Consider the following 24,141-nt stretch of genomic DNA (forward strand, 5'->3'; position numbering starts at 1 on the left):
AGATAATGGGTTTTAGGGAAGTTGGAAGTTGAAGATTATTGCTGGGATTAGGGTGTTCCTGCTGCTTGTTCCCGTTGAGTTCTCGTGAGATTAAAATGGGATTTGGAGATAGCCTCGTGGAGTAGGTGAATTGTGCGGGAGACGGCAGAACGTGTTTGCCCCTGGACCTGTGTGGAGGCGGTGTGAGAGCGGGAATAAAGAATTGCTGTTTGAACCTACAAAGCTGTGAGTGCCTCGTGATTCTGGTGCCAAGCCGAGACATTGGCCTTGGCAGTGCAAGAGATTTAATAGGGGAAAATGATTTTATAGGAGAAGGGATGAGAGTTGGAGAGCTGCCAGACTGTGATGCTGGTATGATCTATATCCAGGAGAAAGGGAAGAAAAGAAGGAAGGCATTTGACTATAGTGCAGTTCCTAAAAAGTTCCATCAAGGCTCTCAGAAATGAGCCTGTCTTGGTATTCCTGCTATGCTCAGTCATTGGTCTGGCAAGCATGCTTTTAGCTCAAGTGCAGTGGTCAGTTTGTTGTGCAGCAGCTGGATCTCTGAGTAGGAGATGTGAGAGGCACATTTTCAAGGCTAGCACAACATAAACTGTGGCACTCTTCTGTTGGGCTAGACAAATGGCTCACAATTACGTAGGTTCTCCTTAATTTCCCTATATCCAACAGTTGTCTGTGTGTATAGACTGAAGAGAGGTGATCCCACTAGAGGAGCAAATGAAATCTTCTCTCTCAAGAGGCAGCCCCCTCACTCCATTGCTTGGCTTTATTTAAAATGTTCTGTTTTATATAGGCATAGGCAATGAGTTTCTCAAGAGGACACTTAAAGCCCGGGAAATAACGCCAAGGGGATGGCATCGAATTAAAAAGCTTCTGTACAGCAAAGGAAACAAGGTGAAGAGAGAACCTACAGAATGGGAGAAAATCTTTGCCAGCTACTCTTCTGACAGAGGATTAATATCTAGAATATTATATATATATATATATATATATATATATATATATATATATAATTGGGTTACACATATAACCCAATTAATAAATGGGTTATATAATAAAGTAGATACTTCTCAAAAGGAAAAATACAAATGGCCAACAAATATATGAAAAATGTTTGACATCATTGGTAATTAGGGAAATTGAAGTCAAAAAGTACACTGAGATTTCATCTCACACCAGTCAGAATGGCAGTCATCAAGGATACAAATAATAAATGCTGGGGAGAATGTGGATAAAAAAGAACAGTTTTACACTGTTGGTGAGACTGTAAATTAATACAACTGTTATGGAAATCAGTATGGAGATTTCCTTAAAAAACTAGAAATGGAACCACCATATGATCTAGCTATATCACTCTTCAGTATCCTAAAGAATTAAAATCATCATACTATAATGATACTTGCATACCCATGTTTATAGCAGCACAATTCACAATAGCTAAACTATGAAGCCAGCCTAGGTATCCATCAATGGATGAATGGATAAGGAAATTGTGTGTGTGTGTGTGTGTGTGTGTGTGTGTGTATACATACACACCTACACACAATGGAGTTTTATTCAGCCATAAAGGACAATGAAATTGTCATTTGCAGGAAATTGGATGGAAATGGAAACCATTATGTTAAGCAAAATAAGCCAAACTCAGAAGGTCAAGGTTCACATGTTTTCTCTCATATGTGGAAGCTTGAGAGGAAAAAGGAAAAGAAAGGTGGGGGCAATTTAATGAAAATCAAAGGGAGATCAGTAGAGGAAAAGAACCAGGAGATGGGAGGAGAGGAGGGAGGGGAGACGTAGGCCAGATTATATTGTTATATTGTTTGCATGTAAAATATGTAACAAATCTCACCATTTTGTACCACTATAATAATGCACCAATAAAAGTAGGAAAAAATTAAAAACAAAACAGTTTTAAAAAATATGCTGTCTTTATGCTTTCTTGCCACTAGCTTTGGGTTTGGGAGCCAATTTTGGGAACAACAAGAAAAATCTCTCTTTTACTATTATATATTTTTATGAAAGAAGTCCCATATGTACTTCTTAGATGGTTTTGTTCTTTTTTAATGAGGTTCTCTATCATGCTTTTTTCTTCAAAACATTTCTTCCTGTATAAAAGGGATACTTTCATTTAATGAAAGATGTAAAAATTCCAAAGAATAAAAAGCAAAAAGTTACACAGTGATCTGTAATCCTAAAATAACAAACATTAATATTTTAACATTTAAAGTGTTTCCTTTTAGCTATGTTTATTTTCCCTATGGGATTTTGTATTTTGTCTCCTGTTATCCTAAAAATTTAGTTTAAAAAACTTTTAAATTCCTTTAAAAATAACTGGTGATTACAAGAGTAATAGTTATTTGATGTAGTAAATTTGGTAATATTAACTCTGTACTATTTAGTGGTAACCACTAATAATATTAAGTATCCTTACAAAATGTATATAAACAAACCTAATGTAATTCTACTTGTGTTATTTTGCATCTATTCTTTTTTTTTCAATGAACATATCATGAACAAGTCCTTATATTACTGATGAATCTTCAGGGTGGCAATTTAAATATTGCACACTTTTCTACAACATAGATTCTTAAAAAAAAATTTTTTTTGGTAGATGGACACAAAAACCTTTATTTATTTATTTTAGTGTGGTGCTGAAGGTTAAACCCAGGGCCTCACACATGTTAGGTAAGTGCTCTACCACTGAGCTATACCCTTAGCCCCACATAGCTTCTTTTATTGTATATTTCAAAGCCTAATTTTTCCCCATCATGAATAATTCGGTGACATCAATATTTCTCTACCTTTCTCATTATTTTCTCAGTTTAGATGCCCAGAAGTGGGGATGCTAAATCAAGTGTGATATACATCTTGAAGAATTTTAATAAATATGTTGTCAAACTGCTTTCTGGAAGAGTACCAATTTACAGTCCCATCATCAGTGAATAAGATAATTTGTTATTCTTAAAATGTCTCCTCCTCAACTTGAGATGAGGCATATAGGAGGGTGGGGAGGAGCATGGGAGTAGGAAAGATGGTGACTTCATTACCCTAGCTACATGTATGATTGCATGAATGGTGTGACTTTGTGTACAACCAGAGAAGTGAAAAATTGTGCTCTATTTGTGTACAAGGAATTGAAATGAATTCTGCTGTCATGTATAACTGATTAGAACAGCTAAAAAAATGTCTCCTCCTCATCTGGGTTTCAGCTTATCAGCAGTTTCTCCCAGACACCTCACTTCCTTGATCAGTGTGAGCATGTTCTGAGCTTGTTGTAAGGCCAATGGACCAGGACGGCAAGACAGGAGGCTGAGCTTCTCTCCCCGATCTTTCCATCAGTGCCACCTCCAGCCAGCACCTTTGATAATTCTCTAATCCAGTTTCTCATCCTTAAATTTAGAAGCCACCAACAAGCACATGCATTTTCCTTTACATCGATAGAATGGAGACTTGAATATATCTGTATCTGGTTTGCTCTGATCACATCACAGTTTTTTTTTTGTCTTTTTATTTTCTTTACTATTTTGTTGTTGTTCTTTCTGATTTCATTACTTTTATTTTTCTATTTTATCCGAAAGAATGCTTTTCCATTTGGTCTTCATATGTAGCCCCTGGCTACTTTTTTTCAGCAACTGTCTTCTTCAGAAACTGTTTCTGATACTGTATTTAAAATGACAGTGTCCCTTCTAACACAGTAGAAAATTGAACAAAAAATTAACTGGCGTCACTATGTTCATGGTTGCAAAATGTCTGGCTGGGCTTATAGGGTTAGTCTCTGGTTATGGAGTAGGATTTTCCCCTCTGGGAAACTGTCTCATACATTGCTCATTCTTGGCCTTGTTGGCATCTGCTGTAACCAAAAGGAAGTGCTAGCTTTGCCTGGCAGAGACTTAGGAATACAGTCATGGCTTTCTATGAGATTTAATCCTGTACCTGGGATTTCCAGACTTGGGTCAGTGAATGATGCTGTGACTAGGAGACAGAATTCATGCACAACAATTTAATCCAACTTCCACCAAAGTCTGCCCACAAAGATGGGAAGATGTGTTTTCCAATAAGGGCTCTCAGTGGGCCATGCCAGGTACACAGCTTGAAAGCTTTTTCTTTGGACCTAAATTCTCTTGATGTCAATCTCCACAGGCCTTCATATCTTCTACAAGATATGAATGAAAAGTTTCCTGGAGATTTTAATCCCAAATTTGCTAGTCTGGTAGCTAAAGCAGGGAATTTATTTTACTGCCTTTGTAATTGTGTTGGGAGGGGCATAACACTTCAGTCTCTATAATTGAAGTCATATATCTTCTTTTGGGAGGTAGTCATTTCATCATAGCTGTACTCCTGTGAACCTTACATCTGGGGAGTAGCCCAGAGGATCATGGTCTCTACTCGAAGACCCATCCTGATGTTCCAGGGCAAGAGCTTTCTTACCCATCTGTTTTTGTGTGAGCACAAAACCTTCACAGCTGGTCTTAGATGTGATTGCATCCATGTAGATGTAATAATGTGCTCAAATAAGCAGTCTACAGTTTGGAGATATAACTAACCCAAACATCTATGCTTGGTTCTATATATCATGTTTTTTTTTTTCAATGAGTTAAATATGTGAAGAGCTTGTATTTGTGACATGACAGTCATGTCAAAAAAATATCCTATGTTTTATCAACTAAATTGGAGCAGAAGAATGTAAAGAAAACCACTTTTTTTTTCCTGCTCAAAGAATAAGGTAGATTTGGACCCACTGTTTACTAAATGACAGTGAGGGAGAAGGATTGGAGCAGGGGGTTCGAATTGGGATTCTTAGGTTTTCTATACCTATTTTGAGCCCACGATTTGTTTAAGTCAATACAGGCAAAGCACTGGTAAGAGTAAATAAGGGCCCAAGGAATCCAAGAACTGTGCATAGCCAATAAGGACTATTTAGTTCTAAGACTGAAATAATGATTATTTTCAATTTCTCTATTCCTTTCCTCTTTCCTTTTTCCTAGTAAATACAGGATAAAACTCACTTCAAAACCACCTAAATAAACACCAGAGTCATGGCCTCTGGTGAAACAAGCCTGTGGGTATGAGCTGGATTATAACAGGAAAACAATGAGTCAAATAGGAAGGTATAAAAGAAAAAGTTGAAATTTGGAATGGGGCAGAGTTCGAATCAGAGTACAATACTTTGGTGTATATCAGATTGACTAATACAGAGAAGTAGACAGGAGAAAAGAAAGAAAATGTTTAAAAATAAATTAATTGCAGCCACAAACAGATCTTTCAGCAAAATTAGAAGCAGCCTGAATTAACACAGCATACAATTCTAAATTAATAGACTGTATTCGACTTAATAGCTGTGCAAACCAGGGAAGTAATACAATGGTGAGCTATTTAAAATTAAACAGTGAGTAAGAGAGAAAGAGAACAAAGAAAGGAGAACAAAAGGACTGAAATACTGAAGTGAAGATAAAATATTTAAATATATAGATCCAAAGGCCTGAGGAGCCTGGTAGCATTGCAAAGCAAGACACAATGAATAGTGAGAAATGAAACGATTGTATTTTTAACAAAGAAATAGTTTTTGTTTGTTTTATTTTAGGCCTCACAAAGAAACATAAAAGACAAGTACTAGGAAAAAGATGTGATTTCATGGAAGGAAAAAAAAACACATGGAAACCAATGTGATGCAGATGAAAATAAATCCAGATCATTTCTCAAATACTATCTTCACATCATGGCTTGGAGACATGGAAAGAAACAGAAAGCAGGTAATTATTGACTTAAAACATGTTTAGGCAGTAACTCTTTAAAAAGTTTCAAGTACATCACAAATACATTTCTGTTTTGACAATTGAAATAGTACAGCCAAAGAAAAGATCCATCTTTGGCCCCACCCAATACTACTTTCCAAAGAGTTTATTTAAAAAAAAATAGAAATAACAAATCTAAATGGTCATCATTCCAATTAAAACATATATGTTAGCTACTGCTTGCTGCTGTTAGGCTCACTTTGAGTATAAAATTTCTAGTATTGCTATTTCCCTTTTGATTTTTGTGGTGCTAAAATGTTCTTGAAATTAAAACATTTCACCCCTCCTACTCTTCAAATTCCCATCTGTTCTCTGGTGAGCACAAGACCCACACAGCTGGTCCTAGACATGGTCACGTCCATGTTGATGCAAGAACATGTTCAAATAAACAATCTGTAAATGGAAATTTAATTAATTCTACAAAACATCTAAAAGGTGCCAGGTAATATTTCTAGGAGCTGGAGGGACATGGATAAATAAGATAGAATCCCAGCATTTAAGTAAATCCTGACATAACAGTGGGGAAAAACTGCATGTTTTGATTCAGCAGGAGCTGAAGTTGAAGTCGTTGGTGTCCAGGATTTGGGGTCCTGCATATCTGGGTTTGAATCCCAGCTCTGCCATCTGTCATTTGTGTGCCTTTAGAAGATGGCGGTATTGATACTTCTCAAGGTTCATATTATGCCTTGCTCTTTCACGCACTTCTGTAGCATCCCACAATTTGTGGCAACAGATCCTGTCCCTGTGGCTACAGAGATGGACACAGGATAGACCAATCATTGTGTTTACTACCCCTGACCACAGTGATTAACCAATCTGGGATGGACATAGGCTACCATCTAGGCCATCTAGGCCTTCCCTGAGATTTTTTTTCTATATGGATCTAAAAGGGAAGAACTATTTTTTTCTTTTTGATGATGATGTGTAAATATGTAATTTCAAGAGTGCCTACAGCCATTGAGTCAGTGTTGAATAGGACCAGAGTATAAGGCAATTTAAAAATGTTTATTATATGTTCTATGAAGTGATAAAAATATCAATATATACGTATACGTAAACATAATAATCCTATTTATTTGCCCCACTTTTGAGGTAATTATAGTCCTCAATTTTGTGCTTCGCATTCTCTTCCTTTAAATATAGTTATATAATAAGTGTAGGTACATCAAAACAATTTTTGTTCAGTGTTTTTTTTCCAAACATTATAAAAAAAGGTCTCCTTCATTACACTATATAGGCAAAAGTTAAGAATTTTGAAAATTTAAAGTTGTTGAAGTTTTAAGTAATGGAACTTGTGTATCTTCTCCTGAATAAATAATCTGACATTATCTCATGGAACTGAGCATGAACATAGTAGTCTAAGAACCTGTGGTTCCACTTCCAGTACACATCCTAGAGGAACCTTTGAACACACACTGTGTCAGACCTGAATGATTTATAGACCATCTCTTCATAATAGGAAAAAAAAAAAAGAAAAAGAAGAAACTGTTTTAAAGTATCACTGCACTCTGGACAATTTTATATGCTGTTTTCTTAGTCCTTAATTCAATAACTGGTTCCTTGAGTTGTAGTTAAAAAAAAATCCCCTATTACTTGGCCCTAGTAATCTTCTATTTCCAGTAACTAAAGGATCTGCAATTAAGATAAGCACTTTAGGGGCTAGGGATGTGGCTCAAGCGATAGTGTGCTCGCCTGGCTTGTGTGCGGCCTGGGTTCGATCCTCAGCACCACATACAAACAAAAGATGTTGTGTCCACCGAAAACTAAAAAATAAATATTAAAAATTCTCTCTCTCTCTCTCTCTCTCTCTCTCTCTCTCTCTCTCTCTCTCTCTCTCCTCTCTCACTCTCTCTAAAAAAAAAAAAAGATAAGCACTTCATACTTTATCCAACATTTAGTGAGATCTCTGTTTTCAGACCATGATACAAGCAGGGAGCAGAGATGGGCAGAGGTAAATGTTTGCAGCACCAGGCACACTGGTCACCTATAGGAGGGAGACCACTGTTTAGAAAATGTCCACCTGGGTCATGAGATTGAGAGTCACCTGTGCCTGAACATCTGGATTCCTGAGTTAAGTTGATTTGGTGTGGAGAAGGAGACTGTGAGGAATCTATTTTCTGCTTTGGGACCAGAAACCCATAATTATTTTCTGGCTGCATCTGGGTAGTTCTCATTGGACAAGAACCAAAAGACTTTTAATTACTGATTTATTATCACTGATGCCATATTTAAAAAGATGATTTGGTATAATTTTCAATAGCTTCTGATAAGAGCACTGGCCTTTGGGTTCTCCATTTGGGGTCTATATAGTACTAAACAGGTCATTTTGGACTTTTCCTTGGAAGATGGTTTAAACAGCCACTCCTTTTGAGATCTTAGGTGCTGTACAAAGCCAAGGTTAAAATTTATTTTGAATACCTGATATTTTATCAAGAATCACATTGTTTTACATTTTAATATCTCTAATAATGATATGTCTTACAACTGACAGTTTCTTTTTTTTTAATTTTTAATTTTTTATATTGGTTGTTCACAACATTACAAAGCTCTTGACATATCATATTTCATACATTAGATTGAAGTGGGTTATGAACTCCCAATTTTACCCCAAATGCAAATTGCAGAATCATGTCGGTTATACATCCACAATTTTACATAATGCCCAATTAGTAATTGTTGTATTCTGCTACCTTTCCTATCCGGTACTATCCCCCCTCCCCTCCCCTCCCCTCCCTTCTTCTCTCTCTACCCCATCTACTGTAAGTTTCTTAATAATCCATGTTAGCATTTTACTCTTTCTTGATGGTGTCTAAAATAGAGGTGGGTCTTATAGTCAATGAAGTTTTAGATTTATTAAATAGGTATATATATCTAGTACAAATAATCTAGTTTTACTTCTTTGCCAATATTAATTTTATCTGTAATAATCTGCACATACAAACAATATTCACATAATACTCTTTTTTTTTAAAGAGAGAGAGAGAGAGAATTTTAATATTTATTCATTTATTTTTAGTTTTCGGTGGACACAACATCTTCATTTGTATGTGGTGCTGAGGATCCAACCCGGGCCGCACACATGCCAGAAAGCGTGCTACCGCTTGAGCCACATCCCCAGCCCACATAATACTCTTAATAGAAGCTGGGCATAGTTTTATAGTGGAGAGGGGAGTAGACTGCTTCTACTCTACTACCCTCCTGCAACCAAGAAAAGACATTGCTGCAAGAGAGCAGGAGAGGGGGTGGGGAGGAAGACAAGAGCGAGAGGAGAGTGCTTCTTTGGTTTCTGATCACTTCCCACTCTCTTGGGAAGCCTGATAATATATTGTGCCCTGAGTTCCTTGAGTTGTAGTTAAGAAAAAAATAACCCCCTATTGCTTGGTCCTAGCAATCTTCTATTTCCAATAACAAAAGGATCTGCAATTAAGATAAGCACTTCATACTCTATCCAACATTTAGTGAGATTTCTGTAATTGCTTGTGTTTTGTTACTGTGCTAAGGGATGATTTGAGATTCACCCAAAGTCCTAGACAATAGAAAAGAGAAAGAAGTTAATAATTTTGTTCCCAGCTGGGGCCTTTGGGAAGGGTCTGAAAGGATGGGTACTTGGATAAGTGGAGGTGGGAAGCCAAAGGCTCTATACAGAAGAGATGGTCAGCAAAGACAAGGGGGTGGGGTTGTTTGAGGAGGGAAGAACTCGGGGCTAGGATGACGTGAGTGAGTCTTATATGGGTGGCTGGGCCGGGTTTGGAAAGACCTGATATGCCACGTGATGGAATTTTTACTGTATTCCAAAAGGCTTACAGAGGAAGCAATAGGGAGAAAGTGATAGCATTCTTTTTCTTTTTTTTTTTTAATCAAAAAAATGACAACATGAGAACTTTGTTTAAACATATCACTCTGACACTAATGTGTAAGATGAAGTGGAGAGGAACGGGAGCTGTATCGGGAGTCTGTGACAGTTTGGATGAGAAGAAGTGAAGGGGAAGTGAGATATCAATATTCCTTTCCTGTGTGACATTGAAGGGTGTGTGCCAAAGAATGAACATGAGAATGGTCTGCGTGGGCAGACTCAGAATGACAACCAGAAAGGCTCACAGCTGTACAGCGGCTTCACCTCCACATGGGAGCAGTGGTGTCTGAACACTTGACCTGCAGCTGAGCTGTGTCCTTGGAATCCTCTTCCCAGCTCTCTGCATATTTTTTTTCTCTGTATATTTGTCTTCTTTCCTCCCCACTCCCAGGCTCTTTTATTTAGATACAAACAGGAACGCTGCACTGATTAGGCCATTCCAGAATTCTGTGTGTGTATGTGAATACACGCACACATGTCCCCCCCGCCCCAGTAGTAATTTCGGAAGAGCCTAAAACTAACAATTTACACAGGTTGAGTTGGGACCTTTTCCCCCTTTACTATGGCTTTTTGAAAGCAAGAAAAATGATGTGAGAATAGCACTTATTGATTCACAAAAGGCCTTCCTTGTGAATTTGGATACAGATCCATCTGCGCAGTCTAGACAAATCTATGTCTATTTGGGAGGTAAAAAGCAATAGTATTATAGATGTTGTCATGGAAATTGACCTTAAAGAGACATTCTGCTTTCCCAATGGAGTGTAGAAGTAATCCATAGACACAGTTGGCTCAATAAATATTCTTATAACTAATATTGAGGATGATATTTTACATCTGGGGGAATAATTCTTACACAGTGGAAGTTAGGAAAAATAAATTGGGCATATACTGCTCAATTCTGGCCATGTGGCCACTATAATGATGCAGTAAAAATAGAGATGGAGCAAATGAGTGCTGCTTTATGAGGATGGGAAGACTACTTAATGCCCTCAATCTGGAAAGATGAAAGTGGAGCTGGTTGTGATAAAAAAATTTATAGTGTCATGAGGGAATGAATCAGGTGAGTAACAGCTCTGAAAAGTAAGAGCTTCAAGAGAAATAAAAGAAAGTGCGGCTTTACATATTTACAAATCATGAAACTTGTTATTCCAGGAGATAGGCCAAAATATGAGAGATTTTTCAGAGCAGCTTAGAAAAACTCAAGGCTATAAGGCCTATTAAAGTTATGTTTAAGAAATACATCCATACTTCTTATTTTATTTATTTAATTTTTAAAATTCTTTTTATTTTTTAATTTTTTATTTAATGTATATTTTCATTTGTTCTAATTAGTTATATGTGACAGTAGAAAGCATTTTGACACATCACACTTAAATGGAGTACAACTTCTCATTTGTCTGGTTGTACATGGTGTAGTTATATATGCAGATAGAGTAATAATGTCTGATTCATTCTATTTTCATTCCTACCCCCAGTCCACCTCCCCTCTGTTTAGTTCAAAATACCTCTATTCTCCCTGCCCCTTTATTGTGAATTAGCATCCGCATATCAGAGAAAACATTTGGCCTTTGGTTCTTTGGGATTGGCTCATTTTGCTTAGCCTTATATTTTCCAGTTCTATCCTTTTACTGGGAAATGCCATATTTTCATTCTTCTTTAAGGCTGAGCAATATTCTATTGTATATATACCCATTTTCTTTATCTGCTTATCTGTTGAAGGGCACCTAGGTTGGTTCCATAGGTTAGCTATTGACATTGATATGGCTGCGTCTCTGTAGTATGCTGATATTCTTTTTAGATATATATGACAATAGAGTGTACTTTGATATATTATGCATATATACATACAGAATAACTTATTTTAATTAGGATCCCCTTCTTGTTGTTGTACATGATTTGGAGTTTCACTGTGGGGTATTCGTATATGAACATATAAAAAAGTTATATCTGATTCATTCCACTGTCTTTCCAATTCCCAAATCCCCTCCCTTCCCTTAATTCCCCTTTGCATACTTCTTATTTTAAATCATAGAAATAATACGTTTATTTATTGTAGAAAAATTAGAAAAAAAGGGCTTGTGGTATAGCTCAATGGTAGAACACCTGTCTAGCATGCATGAGTCTCTGGAATTCTATCCCTAGCACAGAAAAACAAAAACAAAAATTAGAAAAAAGCATAGGGAAAATTTAAGAAGTCTATAATCTTTGGTACTTTGGTATATAGTCTCAAAACTTTTTTATTTATATATTTAATTTACCAAATGGACTCAAGTTAACATACTATTTTATAATTTGTTCTTTCAACTTAATATTTTATGATCATCTTTCCATGTCAGTAAACTTAGAGGTACATAAACATTTCAAATGATTGCATTGTTTTCTATTGATGTATTATAATTTTCTTCACAAAATTCATATTATTACAAATATTTTGGGATTTCTTGCCTGTTTATCTACTAGGCTTATGATACATTTAGTAACTTAAAAAATGTCCCATTGGGTTTTAATAAAACTTGCATTAAGTTTGCAGATTAATTTGGAAGAAAGCTTTAAAATATTGAGTAATTTTATCTAGAAACAATTTTTTCATTTATTCAAGTCTTCTTTTATGTCACTAATTAAAATTTTACAATTTTCTTTAATTGTCCTGTTGATTCTAATTAACTTGATTCTTAGGTCCATAGCATTATTATTGTTATTATGTTTTGCTCCTATTATGAATGTTTTTCTCCCATTATTCCGTTCATTTAGTATATATAAGAAAATTATTGCTTTTAAAATATATTATTATTTCAAGTGGCCTTCCTATCAAATGATCGTATTAGTTCTAGCTGTTTTTCAGTTGTTTCTCTTAGGTTTTCTAGGTTAACCAAACAAGTCAACAACAAATAATAATTTTGCTTCTTCCTTTTCAATAATTACAGTTTTATTTTTTGTACACACAAAACCATACTTGCCACACACTTGTAGCATGATATTAAACAGTAGGTGTATGCATGTCTTATTTCTCATTATAATGGAGATGACTTTATTATTATGACTTAAAGCATAATGCTGTGCTTGGCTAGGTATCCCCCAGAGGCCATGTGTTTAAGGCCTGGTAGTTACTTAGCCTTTGGTGCATTGAGAGGTAGGGGATCCTTTAAGAGGTAGGGCCTAGTGGGTTTCAACAGAAGGTAATATTTTATATTCAGAGGCACTTGAGAGTGCAACATAGCAACATAGCAATCAGATGCACAATCTGGAGAACGTAAGTGCAAAGGGCAAAATCAAGAGAAGAATGTCTGGCCACTCTATATATAAACCTGTAAGTCTGAGCTAAATTTATCTTAGTTTACTCTGGTGACTGTTTGCACCTTTGATGACATGAAAAGCATTACCACAAAATGGTTTGGGGGCTATTTCAGTTAAACAAAGCTTATGGTATAAAACAGAAGAATATAAGGAGATCTGATCAGGTTTGATAGTTGTTTCATAATATAAAGACAGATTCGTTTCTCTTTTTGGTTGCTCCTGTGTGCTTTGCAGATTCAGTCTCCCAGTTTAATAACTTTCAAGTTGAGAACATCTGAATTTTGAGCTTAATTGCAATAATTTAAGCCCAAGCATGTGTTGAACCTTATCAGCTCTTCTTGGAGCAGCCTGACTTCACCTTGGAGGAAGGAGCTGCTTCTAAGAAGTAAGCTGACCACATGGTCCTTTCTGCTTTTTCTATTTTTGAAGTTTTTCATTATTAAAAGTTGGATAAAAAATTGAGGGAAGTACTGATATTTCTGCGATTCAATCAATGAAAAAGGAAAATGCTACTCAATACATACATGAACTACCATGAAAACTGTCACCCTCTCTCCCAGAATAAACTCACTCAGAAGGTCAGGAAATTTGGGTGAAAAATATCACTGTCATGAAGATCTGCATAAGTAATAGTCAAAAGGAAAAAAATCTACCTTCTCTTTCCTTTCCCCTTTTCCTTGTCCCCCCTGGTCCTCTTCTCCTATACTAATTGTCCTTTAAAAGACTCATTTTGACATTTGTATTAAGTTTCAAAATGTTTTGAATTAATGATAAATTAATGGAAATTGGTTTCATTGCCCATTGTCACAATTTTTATACAGGAACACACCTATATCTGAGTTCTGTTTTGTTTATTTATTTATTTATTTATTTGAGAGAGAGAGAGAGAGTTTTTTTAATATTTATTTTTTAGTTTTCGGTGGACACAACATCTTTATTTTACTTTTATGTGGTGCTGAGGATCGAACCCAGCGCCCCGAGCATGCCAGATGAGCACGTTACAGCTTGAGCCACGTCCCCAGTAGCCCATGAGTTTATTTTTTTAACATGCTGAAAATATTCTACCAAAGGGTTTTTTAAAAAGGGGAAGGTGGCTAATTTTCTGAGTCCTTATATGTTTGTTAGCTAGCTGCTTATATAATATTAGGATTCCAATATTTAAATTATCCTCAAAATTCTATAGATATTATTTCATTATCTTTTGCATTTAAGTTATCTGTAAAGTTGGTTGGAAAAATGATTTTTCTCCCCCTGCTTGTGTGGTTGTCTTCTTACCCTCTATTGCTGGTGTGGTGGTGGGTTTTACTTTCATTCTGATGGGTACATACCCTACATTCCATCCAGAGCTCTTCCTTGCCTGGCTCTTCTGGCACTTCATGTGTGTCTGCATTCCTGTAGGGTAACATCTTCAACCCCATGCATTTCCCTCTTTCCCATTTGTATGTTTTTTCTCAGTTTCTGTTCCAACCCTCCCTGCAGCTACGTGTGTTTTCAAATCTTCTCTGTATTTTTAAATTATCTTGGTATTCTTAGCCTTTGGGCTTTCAGGACTTATTTAAACTCTCTCATCTTTCCTCTGCCGCCTTTCCAATTACTGCTGGGTCTCATTTTGCGTGGCCTACCCAAAGCTGCTGCTTAAGTAAAATTTACTTTCTAAACAGTGAAAAGTTTTACCAGGATAGATGGTTTCTGTAACCTCTCCTTACAGCACAAATTTACTCTTCAGCATGAGCGATCCACCCATCTGTTTGCTTCCAGCCTCACTTGTTCAGAGTTCTGGTTTCTCCTCTTCTTCGACTAGAAAATGCCCCCCAAACTGGGAAACATGCTATAGTGTGACAATGTCAATGGCAATGACTTGTATGTCTTCTCCTAGCATCCTACACTGCTTACCTTCCCCAGGATCTCCTTGTCCCTCCCAAAGGACTTTCTTAACCTAGCGCCAGGCATATACTCATACCACACCTACTGTGAAATCACAAATTTAGGATTCATCTTCCTTCTGACTTTGTGGGCTGACACATCTTGATGAAGGCCCTCATTTAGAAGAGACATTCTGTACATCTCTAGGAGTGTATATGGTAGAAGATCATATTTAGCTCCTCCATTTAGTTTTCTTCAAAACACAATTTTTAAATGTTGCAAAAATCAGATGTTTGGATCATTCCGCCTAAGGCTCTGTTGATAATAATGAACTATAGTGAACTATAGACATATTCCAAGGCATTCCTACTTCAAAACAAAACAAAACAAAACAAAAACAAAAACAAAAAACTATTGTGTAGGAACATTCATTGTAAGATACCAATTTGAACTCACACATTAACTTGCCTTCTAATATTCCTGCTGAAATGTCCAAAGAAAATTAAATCAAGGGAGGAAACATTTTTACCAGCCATAGGTACCAGGGAAAGTTACAAATCCAGAAATGAAAAGGATACATTTCAGAAAATAGCACAGGTAGCCTGGATTTGAATAATAGTATATAATAGCATATAATGAAGTATTCTGGGTGGATATTGATATTATGATCATGGGGGAGAGTGTCCTTAGGAGATAGACTTAAGTAGTAGTGTTATTGTCAGAGTGAGATATTTAGAGATGAAGGGTCATGATGTCATCGATGTGCTTTCTAATAGTTCAGGGTGAGAGAACACATATGCAAAGCTACATAAAACAAGGTGGACAAATGGTGAGTTCCGAAATTTGGAGTGAGTATATGTATTTAACAACTATTCACTCTATTTTTTGTGTATTTGAACACAATTTATACCATGAAATATTTATTAAATATTCATTTAAAATTTATTAAATAGCTAAGAGCATATCTTTCCATCTTCCTTTCCCACCTCTTCTTACTTCTTTACCTTCTAGAGAATTGCTTTTTACTTTTTGACAGTTGTTACAAAATCAGTATTTTAATTTATGAGTTCCCCTAACTTAAAGATATTTTTCTTGGAGGCTGGGGTTGTGACTCAGTGGTAGAGTGCTTACCTAGCATGTGTGAGGCACTGGGTTTAATTCTCAGCACCACATATAAATAAGTAAATAAAATAAAGGTTCATCAACAACTAATAAAAATATTTTTTAAAAAAAAAGAGAGAGATTTTTCTTGCTTTGGGTTAGTTTTGACCCTCTTACGGTGTTAAGTGGTGAGTTTTCTTTTGCTGTATTTTAAAAAGACTACTTCAATAAGAGGATGGGATGGAGACAAAAAGAGAGCTTAAAGAGTTCTTGTTACGGGTTTCTGATTATTTAAGGTGGCATCTCATCTTCCAGGGCCTAGAGGCTAAGTACAGTATGTACTCCTCCCATGGCAAATTCTGACCACATCGGGACAAAAAAGCAAATGCCATATGCTGCTAAAATCAAATCTTTTCAGTCATGTTTTTGGCCCCTTGAATAGAGCCAAACTTTGCTTAGAAAAGGAATTATGCCCTTGTAGCTTTGATAAGATCGGCCACAAAGTCAAATAGCTAAATTCAAAGGAGTCTTATTAATCCTGATTCTCTTTAACTTCTCCATAGCATCAGACTATGTGGAAAGACTTTCTTTTTAGATATCGTCTTTTCATCTTTTTACTAATACCCTTGCTCTAGTTGGGTCTGGATGAACATTCTGTCATCTGGAATCACTCCCTGCAGTCTTGTCTTCCACCCCTCCTTTTTCACCTTTCATATTGCCATCAAAGTTACCTTTGATTAATTCACAGCCCAGCTTAAACACCCGTGAGTGCTTTCCATTACCTAAAGGAAAGGTTAAAAAATCCTTGGCCTCATCTCCAGTCACTAACCCAGTGGATGGAGGATGATCAATTCTCCCCCACTCAGTAGAGTCCTGTCTTATTTCTCCTTCCTGAAACCTATTCTGTAGCCACACGAGACAACAGGTGGTTCTCCAAGTGCCTTCTGGTACTGACTTGGGTCTTGGAAGACCTGCACATCAATTGTAGTAGAGAACAGATGAAAGATTGAAAACCGAAGGGTCATTCTGAGCAATGTGGCCTCAGCTGTCTGGGCAAAGTGGTTTGCCATCCTGAAAATAACACTGCTGCTTGTGTATAGCGACCACAGTGGAGAAATTCCACGAGTGGAGAGCAAAGTGGGGCATCTTGGTTTATGCTCCTGGCATTTGTTATGTTGTTTTGCGGGTGGGAGGGGAGTGGTTGTTAGCCATGAGAGGCGAAGGGTGAAAGTGCAAGGGAAGTGACAAACGCCTCCATCTGTCTGAACTTACTCCAAACCACTGCAATCACAAGAGTCAAGTTTCCTGGAGAACAGGTTCATGGGTGAGGGAAAGGCTTTAGTGAGGCTATTTGTGGTTATTATTGTAGATGCTGTTACCCCTGGTGTGCCTCTGTATGTATCGTCACCATGGTGACCATATGTTTTTCAGGTTAGCATGGGTCAAGGTGGTAAATTTTAATATTTACTTGGGAAAATATTTAATATTTACTTGAGAAAATATTTACATGGTCACCATAGCTATGGACTACAAAGAAGAATGATTCTCAGATGACCAGTGGATGGGCTGCCTTATTAAGCAAATAGGAAAAATCTAATATACTGAATAAAAACAGTGCAAAGCATGGAGACATTTAATTAGTTCTACCACCCCAAGTGATCTTCTTTTGAATGCTTTGGTAAATTTTGTATTCTTTTGAATAACTTCACAGTGGGACAATTTTAGAGTTGAGCTGATGAAGTGTAGATCTTTGCACTGATTTTGGAATCCAGAACATGAAATTTTGAATTTTTATGAATAAATTGCAGTAAAGATTGGGCCATCAGATTTGCATGTGGGCTAGAATTTATTTAAAAAGTGATACTTCCCACCAGAGCCATTAGGATTTGGTTAGATTGTCTTTTTTGAGTCATATGTAGCACTAACTTTTCATGTTCCTTATAATATAAACAGAAGCCAAAAGATAGAATGTGTGACAGTCTCTTAAATCAGATTGGATGGGTGTTGTCATTATTGCTTCCCCGCCTCCACCATCACACAAAGGCAGCAGAAGAGCATCTCACGGTCACCTCAGCTGTCCCTCTGTACATTGGGTTTCAAATATCTGTAATCTAACTCAGGTCTTACTATTTTTCCTTAGACGTACTTTCAATAATTGAGTGTTGTCTTGACAGGCTCTTTAAGCACATTATTTTTAAAGCTGAATGTCCTCAGCACAAATGATGCCACACTGCAGAATAACAAGGCTTCCCTTTCCAGTTGCCTTTCCTCAGAGGTAACCAGCAGAATGTTCTTATGAAGTGGGCAGATCATGTGACCGGATGCACTGAGGATGATTTCCTCCTGAGCAGGAGAAGTAATGTGACTCATGGCTGTGATATACCATTGAATCAAGGATAGGATGCTTGTGTCTCTGTTCTCAGTATCACCTGTGTCCTTGAGTAAATAAGGCTTCCAGTTGTTTTCTCCATGGTTGAACATTTTGCAAGCTCTCTTGGGTTGTCTTGGGATTTGCTAGCATGTGACAGGGCTGTGGAAATGGTGGAATAAACATGCTCCTGGTCATGAGATATCTTCAGTGTGTGAGAGAGGGAGTTGGATGTCTTTATCCACCGCCCCACATCCCTCTCCCACTTCTTCATCTTATTTTGTGCCCCCAGTGCACAATCTCTATGGATGCATCTTTGAGCTGCCCTCTGGGTGGGTTTGGCAATGTAATATCCTGACAGCAGATGGGGAAGATGGAGAAGAATGAGGGCCAGATATTTATTTCTTTGCTCCCTTTCTCCCTGTGTGGTCATGGTGAGCTGGCTGTCTCCTTCAAATGAAGGTCTCAGTTCTGTTGGCTCCAGACAGCTGTGTCCCTAAATTCTGCTATTCTGGTCTAGGCTGGGAGCAGTTTCTTGCTATTACTAGATCTGAAGTAATATACCATCTCTCCTTTTTCCTACACTCTGCCCATACCTTAGTATAGTCCCTTAATTAAACTCACTTTCAATTCCCCAATTTGGAAGTGCCATCCGGTTCCTATTGAAACCCTAACTGACAGAGGGGTGAAACATTGTTGAATGAATGTTAGTAGAAGGGTTCTGAAGGACGTTACCAGTGACCCTTAGAACCAGGCAGTAAGCAGTGCAATAGATATGCATGTATGTAAGTTGCATCCAGACTTTGGGATGGGAGGGGAACTCTGGCTGTGTGTGGCTTCTGTTGCTGCATTCCAAGATGCTGCTTGGGTCACAGGTCTCCTGGCCTGGGGCTGATGTACCACAGCTCTGGCTTTGATTTGGAGCCTGGAAGAGAGGAGGAAGCAAGTCCTTTCCATTAGTGCTGCTGGCATAGAAGGAGGCTCTGAGTCAGCAGCTGAGAACAATTTCAAAGCATCACCCTGTCTCTGGTGCCTCTGTCTCTCCTCCTCTGCTGCTGGCAGTCCCAGGTCCATCCTGGCGTCAGGAAGAAGCAAAGAGAACCATCCTGAAGCTTCGGCCTGGTGCCTCCCTCCTGCTGTCTTCTTTGGCATCCCTGTCCCCTTACAAAGCAGAGCTCCATTAGCAAGTGAAATGTCATAGTTTCAAACAAACAAGCCCTAAAGTCTGCCAAGTTGTCTGGGTGGAATCAAAGAAATCTCAGTATCCTCTGCCTCCTTTTGGCCTCCTCTCTGGGGATTCAGTATCATTTCATGGTTGGAGTAGGGCTCACTTTCTTCCCACCTACTGGGGGGTGACTGTCTCCAAAGCCATGATGCTGCTTGTGAAGTCAGTAGGGTCCCTGGGAGCTGAGCTATCTTTTGTCTTCTGTTGATTGAGGTCAGTTGGTCACTGTCTGGGATTTAATCAGTTCCCTTCCTTACAATCTTTCCCAGCCACTCTCCTTCCTCTCCACTTTTTTTTTTCTTTTTGACCAGCTCAGGAAAAAAAACAAAACAAACAAACAAACAAAAAAAACAAAAAACAAAAAAACAAACACAAAAACAAAAAACAAAAAAACCAAAAAACAAACCCCCCCCCCCAACTCAGGTTGCCTCATATTGAAAAAAGTGGTCAAGGACATCATCTCTGCCCAACTCTAAGCTCTCTTTATCAACTCTGGATAGTGCAGAAGTAAGGAAGAGGCAACTAACTGGAGTTGAGTTCCCTGGCAAAGAAATAGTAAACAGCAAAACAGTGATTTCAGAGGGCAAACTGTTTCCCTCACTAATAAAGCATGGCTCATGATGGAAAATAACTCCGAAGAAAGTAGGGAGCAAATGGATTGAGTTGCTATGGGAACGCAGTTGGAAAAAAACATGAAATATGTAAATACTGTAATTTGGTATTTTAATGCACTTCTTTTCCATGAAGAAAATTCCCTGACAACTAAAACTAACAACTCATTCCTCTGCTACACATAGCCCTGATTGACAGAGGTTGGGCAAGTAGGTTTATGAATTCAATTTTGCCTCCAGGAGCATATATCTTTATTCTCAAGCATAAAAATCAAACATCTGGAGCAATGTCTCTCAACTCTGGCTGCACATTAGACTCAGGGGACTTTCAAAAAATTGGCTATACCCCAGGCCAATTAAATCAGATTCTCTAGGGGTGGAGATTGGACTTTGGTATTTTTTGAAAGGTCCTCAGCCTTTTTCTAGGGCAGCCACTGGCTGTGAACTATGTTGTAAACCACTGGTCCAGAATCCTGATTTGACAGAATTGGTGAATAGAGATTATTTATTGGCCATATTCCTTTCCTAGGTTTTATTTCACCTAATTTTTGATGATTTAGATATTGTAATACAAATAGTGGGATATGATTAGCAATTATCATTCTTCCATTAGTCGTGTTATTATCTTCACTAATAATAGATTAGTGCTTCTCTTATTTGGAGAAAACATATGATACTATATTACAAATCATTATCATTTAACCATAATAATAATTATGATTAATTCCTATTATTTTTAAAGTTATAGATTGATGATCATAATTTGGGAATTTTAGATAGTGCTCTAAATGTTGATATCAGTCTATATTTTAATAATTACCACCATCAATTACCATTAGTTAGGTAATAAATCAATAATAAGCATTTATGTAGATATTATTATTCAACTTGCTTAATAAGGCTGCACTAGAGTTGGTAAATGGTATAATTTCTGTCTTCCTGATGGAAAAAATATTGCAAATGTTGTACAAAAGAATTATGCAACTTGCATGAATTTATATATTGAAATTATGGCATATCTGAGTGCAGAACTCTACAATTTCAATTTTTTTCTCAGTGCTTATCTCCTGTTTCTTTTGTTCTGTCTAATGTGAGTCTCAATCTTTCTCCTATGCTATCACTCCAGGAAACAAAACTATGAGTTTGTCCAGACTTTACTGGTACCCGAAGAGAATTTGAATGGGTAAGGAAGAAGGGTTTATGAAAAAAGGTCAATATTATAGAAAGTAAGAATGATTTGTGAAAAATTACACTTAATTGTACAACCTAAATTCATGTGGTTGAGGGATTTAAGAGGTTATTGGAGATTCCAACCTAGGAAGACTTGCTTGCTTTTGAAACATTCTCACACTTCTTTAACATCATTGGTATTATGTACAACTATTTTAGTCAGTTTTTTTTTTTTTGCTCCTGTAACTAAAAGGACTCAACCAGAACAATTGTAGAGGAGGAAAAGTTTATCTGAGTTCTCATGGTTTTAGAGGTCTTAGTCCATAGACAGCTGGCTCCATTCCTGGGGCTTGAGGTGAGGCAGAACATCATGGTGGAAAAAGTATGGCAGAAGGAAGCAGCTCACATGGTGATCAGAAAGCAGAGGTCTCTACTTGCCAGATACAAATATTTACCCCAAAGCCAGCCCCCAATTTCCACCTCCTCCGGCCACATCCTGCCACTTTAGTTACCACTCAGTTAATCCTTATCAGGGGATTAATTCATTGATTGGGTTAAGATGCTTGCAATCCAATCACTTCTCCTCTAAACCTTTTTTTGCGTTGTCTCACACATGAAATTGTGGGGGATGCCTCATATCCACACCATAACAGCAACTTTTGGAGGCTAGCCCCTCGGTAACCAGTCTAATGAAATTCAGGTCACTGATTCAGATTGTGCGCCTGCTAGAAATATGTGCAACTGCCTTCTGTACCTGTCCTTTGGTAGTCTTTGAGATGACTTCTGAACTTCCACACCAGGTCCAATTCTCTTCTCTGTTATCTGTTCCCACAGGGCCATTCTTGTGTCCTTTGTAGCCCTTAACATAAGGAATTAGGTAAAAATTATTTAATGTGAGTTCTTCCTCAAACACAGACAACTCCAGGAAGGCAGGAAATAGTATTATTAATTCTTGCATCCAATTATCTTTGTCCCTTATGTATACTGGCAAGTAAATATCATTAAATAATTTTTTTCTTTGCCTTTCCTGTTATTTAAAGTTACCATACTTCAGATATTTAAGAGTGATTTTTATTAAAAGTAACTTATTTATTATAGAAAATTTCAAATATTCCTAAAAGTAGATACTTTATGAAGAACCTGTACGAATATATCATTTAGCTTTAACAATTATATTTTTGTCAATCTTTAAAAGTTTTCTAATCTGAAAACTCTTTTAGGTTGGAAATTATTCCTATTCTTGCAACAACAACAACAAAAACAGCAACAACAAAAACCCCTAAAATCAATGACTTTTCTCAGATTCATCAGATAAATTAATTTGCAGGGAAAATCATCACCCTGAAATCTAGAGAGACAGATGAATCCAAAGAGCCACAACTTAGATCTGCTTACCCAAAGAAGAAACCACTGGTCATTTTGGTAATTAAGTGATAATTTTGAGGAATTGCTGGGGATGCAGTGTGGGCTAGCCTGAGAGTGAGAAACTCCTGAGGCTGCAGTCTTACAGAGACCCTGAAACTTCTGTGGATTTTACTTCCAGGAATCTTGCCAAATTTTTGTGGTGAAGATCCAAAAAAGATCCTTCATGGCCTTGGTAGCGGGAGGGAAGAACACTCCCTCTGATATATGCTGAGAGCTGTCTCCTTAACAAGGGCCTACTGTCCAGAGAAAATGCTTCCCCAGAGCCTTACCTCACCAGGGAAAGGGGCTTCCACCCACTCTGGCCTCTTGTAGCCTTACTTTCTTCCCTAAGCTGGCTGGGGGGTATGTGGGGGAGCTACACCACTGGAGAAGCTCACAACCTGAAGACAGGCCCACTAAAAGACTGAGATTTAGTCATATGATTGTCTTGTGGATCTTATAGCTATTTCCTCTATAACCAATGGATTAAAGACAAAATAGCTATAAGATCCACATAGTCTCTGAGGAGGTACTTAGGGAAGCCTCATGTTGAGAGGGTAGACAAAGGCAAGGTCACTGGAGGAATTTGAAGCCTCAGGCTCCTGCAGCTATAGAAAATTTTAGATCAACTAACTCCCAATCATATTAACACAAATTCTCACCCTAAAAGCCTATTACTTGATATAATACATACAGCTTTAAACAAAATATTATAAAATATTGTAATATTATAAAATATTATAAGACTTGCCAAAGGTAAGAATGCAATAGTTGGAAGAGATAAAGCAAGCATCAGGACCAGACACAGGTATGACACAGATGTTGGAATGACTATTTACAGATATATATCTGTGGGGGGATACCTCACATCCAAATTATATATATAATATAATATTATAAAATTTGTGATGTTAGGGATTGAACCCAGGGCCTTATGCATGCTAGGCAGTTCTCTACTACAAAGATACAACCCCAACACGTTTTTGTTTATTTTCAGACAGAGTCTACTAAGTTGCCCATGCTGGCCTCAAACTTGTGGTCTTCCTGCCTCAGCCTCCTGAGTAGCTGGGCTTACAGGCACATGCCACTGTGTTCCTCAGTTATAGAATTTAGCAGAATGATTTATGAGTGAGGAAAAGTAACAGCAGGTGTTTTAGTCAGCCTTCTTGCTACTGTGACTAAAGGATCTGACCAGCACAACTGTAGGGAAGGAAAAGTTTATTTGAGGGCTCACGGGTTTCAGAGGTCTTAGTCCAGAGAAGGCCAGCTCCATTCTTTGGGGCTCGTGGTGAGGCTGAATATCATGGTGGGAGAGGGTGGCAGAGGAAAGCAGCTCACATCATGGTGATCAAGAAGCAGAAAAATAGACTCCAGCTTCAGATACAAAATATATACCTCATAGCCACACCCCCCAATGAACCATTTCCTCCAACCACACCCCACCTGCATCTAGTTATCACTCA

The 24,141-nt window shown here is 37.5% G+C and overlaps 1 long non-coding RNA gene across 1 annotated transcript in view; it reads left to right on the forward strand.

The window, feature by feature from the left end:
• The first annotated feature begins 5,582 nt into the window (after positions 1-5,582).
• LOC144366767 (uncharacterized) overlaps positions 5,583-24,141 on the forward strand; it is a 54,455-nt gene continuing 35,896 nt past the window's right edge. The window contains exon 1 of the long non-coding RNA XR_013425912.1: positions 5,583-5,747. This is a non-coding gene — a long non-coding RNA (uncharacterized LOC144366767). The remainder of the gene's footprint in view (positions 5,748-24,141) is intronic.

This window comes from Ictidomys tridecemlineatus, chromosome 1 (assembly GCF_052094955.1).
Source record: "Ictidomys tridecemlineatus isolate mIctTri1 chromosome 1, mIctTri1.hap1, whole genome shotgun sequence".
NCBI classification, from domain to species: Eukaryota; Metazoa; Chordata; class Mammalia; order Rodentia; family Sciuridae; genus Ictidomys; species Ictidomys tridecemlineatus.